This window comes from Coregonus lavaretus (assembly GCF_964263955.1).
Source record: "Coregonus lavaretus genome assembly, chromosome: 26".
Lineage (NCBI taxonomy): Eukaryota > Metazoa > Chordata > Actinopteri > Salmoniformes > Salmonidae > Coregonus > Coregonus lavaretus.
The window spans coordinates 17,905,554-17,912,237 of NC_140013.1; the positions used below are offsets into that span (position 1 = coordinate 17,905,554).

At 41.5% G+C, this 6,684-nt stretch overlaps 1 pseudogene across 1 annotated transcript; it reads left to right on the forward strand.

Annotated features, from left to right (window-relative positions):
• The first annotated feature begins 2,122 nt into the window (after positions 1–2,122).
• Positions 2,123–3,824, forward strand: LOC311101552 (olfactory receptor 11A1-like; annotated as a pseudogene). Its single transcript has 2 exons — positions 2,123–2,986; positions 3,814–3,824. The product of its transcript is annotated as an olfactory receptor 11A1-like (transcript).
• Positions 3,825–6,684: the final 2,860 nt, after the last annotated feature.

Consider the following 6,684-nt stretch of genomic DNA (forward strand, 5'->3'; position numbering starts at 1 on the left):
CACCATACAGTTTTGATTTCTATTTGCCATATATTTTTCAACTGTGCTGTGATTTCTATTCTCATAGATTCTACATATTGTAAATTAAAGATATTTTTATTTGCTAAAAGTATTATTATATTATTGATCAATTGACTATGACTATGACTTTTTACTCTGCTATTTGCAGAGTTAGCTCCAGGCAAATTTTGCAATTCTTCAGCCATTCCTGAACCTATGACCAAAAACAAGCTACATATGGACAGTACCAAAGCATATTATCTAATGACTCCAAATAAAATAAAAAACGTATATTTTGAGACATTTGTAGGTGATCTAAAGTTCTACAGTTAATCTTGAGAAAACGAATGTTCAGCAACCGTTCATGTCACGATCGTCAAACACAGTGCGCACCACAGGCTCGGTGCGAGGGACAGGAACAAGCCGGACCGTACTGGAAACACACACCACTGGCCCTACGCGGGGATCAGGAACGGGCCGGACCGGACTGGCAACACACCCCAGTACCTCTCGCCGTGCCTCTACATTCTCCTTCCCCCTGGTGACCAGTGACTCCCGTAACCTGGCGGCCTCCTTTGCCAACCCGCTGAACCACTCTATCCCGGCCTCCTGCTGTCCCGTCGTCCACGGCGTGAGCCCCCCCCCTAAAAATGTTCTGGGCGTCTCTCCTCCCCGTGGGCCAGGCCTCCATGGCTCTCGCCAGACTCTCGCTCCTCTGCTCCCAAGTCCAGCCTCTCTCCTCCTCACGCTGCTTGACCCAGTCGAGGTGGTATCTTCTGTCACGATCGTCAAACACAGTGGACCAATGCGCAGTGTGATTTGCGAACATACTTATTTATTTAGAGTACCACACGAACAAAACAACAAAATGATAACGTGACGTCCTTGGTTACCATACACGGAACAAGATCCCACAACGCACTGTGGAAAACAGGCTGCCTAAGTATGGTTCCCAATCAGAGACAACAAGCAACAGCTGATACACGTTGCCTCTGATTGAGAACCACACCGGCCAACATAGAAACAAATGAACTAGACAATCACCCTAGCACACAAAACACATAGAAACAACACACCCTGGCTCAACATAACAGAGTCCCAGAGCCAGGGCGTGACAGTTCAGGACAACTGAAAGCTAGGAAAGTGTTCAACAATCTTCTCTCTGTAGGGTTCTCAAGATTAAGCACTAATGGATCAATTCATTTTAACCTGCACTATATTATTTAAATTACACAGTAGCTATTTTTCACATGATCAAATAAAATCACAGAATTGTTCACCTTGTCAATCACCTCCCCCAACATGTCAGTCATCTCCATCAACCAATAATTTGCCTTTATTTTGTCACTAACCTAACCACCCACAGTAGGCTGAGAGTCACACCATGACAATTTAATTATTGGTGTCATTGGAGTTCAAGTAAACACACTGATATATACTGGTTTTGTTCTTCCTTTAAAAGGTATAAAACGTCAGTGATGTGACAGTAGTTTAGTGTGGAATAGCCCACTGACACAGAACATACAGTAGAAGGCCTATGTCTATACCACGGCAGTCTGGAGAAAGATACCAGGTGATCTAGACTTAAATCCTCTTGAAGACAAATCCTGTTTTTATTTTTATATACTTCTATAGGTACTATTAGGAAAATAATGAACTCAACACAATTCACGTCATGTCACGACTTCCGCCGAGGCTACCTCCCCTCCTTGTTAGGGCAGACTTCGGTGTTCGTCGTAACCGGCTTACTAGCCACTGCCGCTCCATATATCATCATTCCATTTGTCTTGTCTTGTCAATTACACACACCTGGTTCATATCCCCTCATTAGTTTGTGTATAAGTGTTCCCTCTGCCCCCTTGTCCTTGTGGGTGATAGTTTCATGTGAATTGAGTGTAGCTCGGTGGAGCTACTCGTACCTTGTATTGCCGGGGTAGATATTTCCCCTGTACCTGTATTTTGTTGGAGCTACCCGTACCTTGTATTGCCGGGGTAGATTGTTCCCCTGTGCCTGTATTTTGTGGTCGCTATCCAGCGAAACTGTGCACGATGGAATAAACTCTGTATTCAGTGATTTACCCTCTTGCGCCTGACTCCTTCTAATCACACTCATCACACGTCATTTATACTAACTTGTTATAATGACAGTTGACACTTAAAGTACTTGTATTTCATAATAACTGTCTTACACGTCTCCATAGTTTTTGTGAACACAGTGCTTATTGTGGTTAAATTGTATGGAGAGAAGCCATCACTAACCCATATATCTGTTTCTGTGCAGTTTGTTTGTAAATGTCTTGTATGGTAGCAGTGCTTTGTTTCCTGCTCTCATGACTCATTTGGTTTCAGATGACCATGCAGTTTCCACTGTGTACTGTTACCTACAGATCTTTTGCATGTACACATATTGAACTATTGAATTCAGCAATTTAGCAGCCATGTCCTATGACAGGTACCTTGCTATATGTTATCCACAACAGTATAATATCATCATGACACCCAACAGGGTGTGTATTTTAATTGGTGCAATATGGTTGTACTCGTTTCCAAAATGCCTCATAACACTGTCTTTAACCATTCATTTGCAATTGTGTCGGAACTTTATAGACAAAGTGTATTGTGACAAATACCTGGTAGTAAAACTTGCCTGTTCAATTTCAGACACACCAGTTAATAACATCTATGGATTCTGTGGTCGCTGTCCCTTTAATTACTAGTGTGTCCTCTTATATTAAGATTCTGACTATTTGTTTGAAATCTTCCATCGAGACCAGACAGAAAGTTTTCAGTACCTTTATTTCTCATCTGGCCTCGCTGCTCAACTTCTCTTTTGGCTGTTTCTTAACTCTGCTCCAGAGTAGATTTGATAGGCCTATGAAAAATGTTCCAACTGTACACACTATTTTATCAGTGTACTATCTGATGTGCTAGCCACTTTTAAATCCTATTGTGTATGGAGTTAGGATGGCTAAAATCAGACAGGCTTGTACCCTAAAACATAAGCTAAACATTAATGTGACCTTTTCTGGCCTGATTGTTTTTTTTTTTGTGATGTTGACTTGTGTGTTTTGATACTTATAGGTGCACTAATGAATGGGGTTGAGGATTGTGAAAATCAGACTTGTAAAACATTTGCTGATTTGTATAATTTTGTCATTTACCTTTTATTCACTTGCTGATCTCCACTGACTACCTGTCCATCAAAGGATTTACTTTAAAATACACTTCCTACAAAGCCTTCAATGGCATCGGACCAGCCTACCTGTCAGACCTACTCTCCCCCTATGAACCTCCACGCACCCTAAGTTTAAGCCACGTCAAGCTGCTCCATGTAGCCAGGACCTGGATACACACAATAGAGGGTTGTTTCTTTTGCTCCCACGCACCACGCCTTTGGAACTCCCTTCCTGACAATCTCAGGGCTGTTCAGACTGTTGGGGCCTTTAAAGCAGGCCTTAAGACTCAGCTCTATGAGCCTTCCCATCCTCCTAGACTTTGATTGTTGCTTTCATGATTTGGTTATATATATTTTGTACTCCTTTTTAGTTTATCTTTACTTTGATGCACTTTTACAAATGTAAAAAAAAAACAGAACTCATTACTTTGAATTCTTTACTTGAATGTACAGTTTTGCCAGAGGCTGCTGTATCTATGTGTTGAACAAATATAGAAATGCAAAACTGTCTGGATCGATTGACAACAGTGGATAAACGTATGTAAATGTGTAAAAGTTAAGCCCATTACGTCTATCCCTAATGGAAAATAGGCCTTGTAAGGTGGTGGGCCAACCACATACCCATCTTGTTTTTCCAGGGTCGCTGTGAGATATGTTTGACCCTCAGAATAAAATAATACAGTAAGGGTAATGATGATTTATTGTATATATAAGATACATTTGTCATGTACTCCATCCATCCTGTAAAAAGCTGTAAAAAGTTCAGGAGTTCTGTCAATGAAAAGTATGTCCGAAACACCAGTACATTTTTTTACTCCATGCATACTTTACCATGGGGAAAGCAGAAGCCAATAACAAGAGCATAATAAAAATGTTTACTGAGTCATTAGGTACCAGGTCATTAGTCCAATCTAGCACCTCGTTCCCTGGGAACCAATTAACGCAGCTATTAACCTGTAGAGACCTGGCTCAAGGAGAAGCACGGCTGGTCTTGACTGCATTCCAAATGGTACCCTATTCCCTATATTGACCAGAGCCCTCTGGTCAAAGGTGGTGCACTATATAGGGAATAGAGTGCCATTTGGGATGCACACCTTCTGTCATCGCCTCTGGGAGTGTAGGACCTGAAAGTGTACTGTAGGCCTAGGATATCCTACAGCAGGAATAGCTCTGGGCCTAGGTTTTAGACTATAGCTAGGACATAGGGTCCAGAGTTATTCTCTGTTTTCCCTGGTTAGGTCATATTTTCAAGGAACCCGTTCCTTTGTCAAAGGCTTTGGATTGTTTTCACTTAACCATGTATTTCTTGTACATGGCACACAATACATAGCACACAATCTCCTGCAAAAATGTTAATGATAGATCTGATAGCGTTGCTGCCCAGCCCACTGGTGTTGTCACATACAGTGCATTTGGAAAGTATCAGACCCCTTTCCTTTTTCTACATTTTGTTACGTTACAGCCTTATTCTAAAATTGATTAAATAAATAAAAAATCCTCATCAATCTACACACAATACCCCATAATGACAAAGCGAAAACAAGTTTTTAGATTTATTTTCAAATGTATAAAAAAACAAAAACAGAAATACCCTATTTACATAAGTATTCAGTTCCATTGCTATGAGACTCGAAATTGAGCTCAGGTGTATCCTGTTTCCATGGATCATCCTTGAGATGTTTCTATAACTTGATTGGAGTCCACCTGTGGTAAATTCAATTGATTGGATATGATTTGGAAAGGCTCACGCCTTTCTATATAAGGTCCCACAGTTGACAGTGCATGTCAGAGCAAAAACAAAGCCATGAGGTCAAAGGAATTGTCCATTGAGACCAGAGACAGGATTGTGTCGAGGCACAGATATGGGGAAGGGTACCAAAAAAATTCTGCAGCACTGAAGGTCCCCAAGAACACAGTCGCCTCCATCATTCTTAAATGGAAGAATTTTGGAACCACCAAGACTCTTCCTAGAGCTGGCCGCCAGGGCAAACTGAGCAATCAGGGGAGAAGTACCTTTGTCAGGGAAGTGACCAAGAACCCGATGGTCACTCTGACAGAGCTCCAGAGTTCCTCTGGGGAGATGGGAGAACCTTCCAGAAGGACAACCATCTCTGCAGCACTCCACCAATCAGGCCTTTATGATAGAGTGGCTTGACGGAAGCTAATCCTTAGTAAAAGGCAGATGACAGCCTGCTTGTAGTTCGCCAAAAGGCACCTAAAGGATTATAAGACCATGATATTCAAGATTCTCTGGTCTGATGAAACCAATATTGAATTATTTGGCCTGAATGCCAAGCTTCACGTCTGGAGGAAACCTGCCATCATCCCTACGGTGAAGCATGGTGGTGGCAGCATCATGCTGTGGGAATGTTTTTCAACGGCAGGGACTGGGAGACTAGTTAGGATCGAGGGAAAGATGAACAGAGCAAAGTGCAGAGAGATCTTTGATGACAACCTTCTCAGGGGGCTCAGGACCACAGACTCGGGCTGGGCCACTCAAGGACATTCCAACAGGACAATGACCCTAAGCACACAGTCAAGGCAATGCAGGAGTGGCTTCGGGACAAGTCTCTGAATGTCCTTGAGTGGCACAGCCAGAGCCCGGACTTGAATCCAATCGAACATATCTGGAGAGACCTGAAAATAGCTGTGCAGCGATGCTCCCCATCCAACCTGACAGAGCTTGAGAGGATCTGCAGAGAAGAATGGGAGAAAATCCCCAAATGCAGATGTGCCAAGCTTGTAGCATCATACCCAAGAAGACTCAAGGCTGTAATCGCTGCCAAAGGTACTTCAACAAAGTGCTGAGTAAAGGGTCTGACTACCTATGTAAATGTGACATTTACATTTTTTTTATATTTTAGAAATTAGCCAACGTTTCTAAAAACCTGTTTTTGCTTTGTCATTATGTGTGTAGATTTATGAGTGAAAAAAACTATATTTTGTTGTATTGTTTTAGTTACACAGAAGACATTCCCCAATGATGAAGGGAGGTCTGAGTTTGGTGTTTGGTGATGTTCTTTTTTTCATGGATATCATCCCTATCTCCCTGAGTTTGCGACTGCAATTTTGTGGTAATGTTATAGACAGAGTGTATTGTGACAACTACTCGGTAGTCAAGCTTTCCTATTCAAATATTACACACAAATATAATATGGGGTCTTGTTGTAACTGTGCTTTATTTGGCTTGTACTATATTTCCTAACATATACTCACATGTAAGATTTCTAAAAATATATTTGAAGTCGTCAAAAGAGACAAAACAGAAACGTTTATCACTTGTACACCACATATATTCTCTTTGCTGAATTTCTCCATTGACTGTTTATTTGTGATTCTACAAGGCAGACATTATACTGCACATCGTCCACCTATACTTCACACTTTATTTTGTTTATTTTCTAATATGTCCACCACTTTTCAATCCTATTATCTATGGCTTTAGGATCATTAAAACCAGGCAGGCTTGTAAAAAGGAACTAGGCTTTAACCCTAAAACATAAACTGAT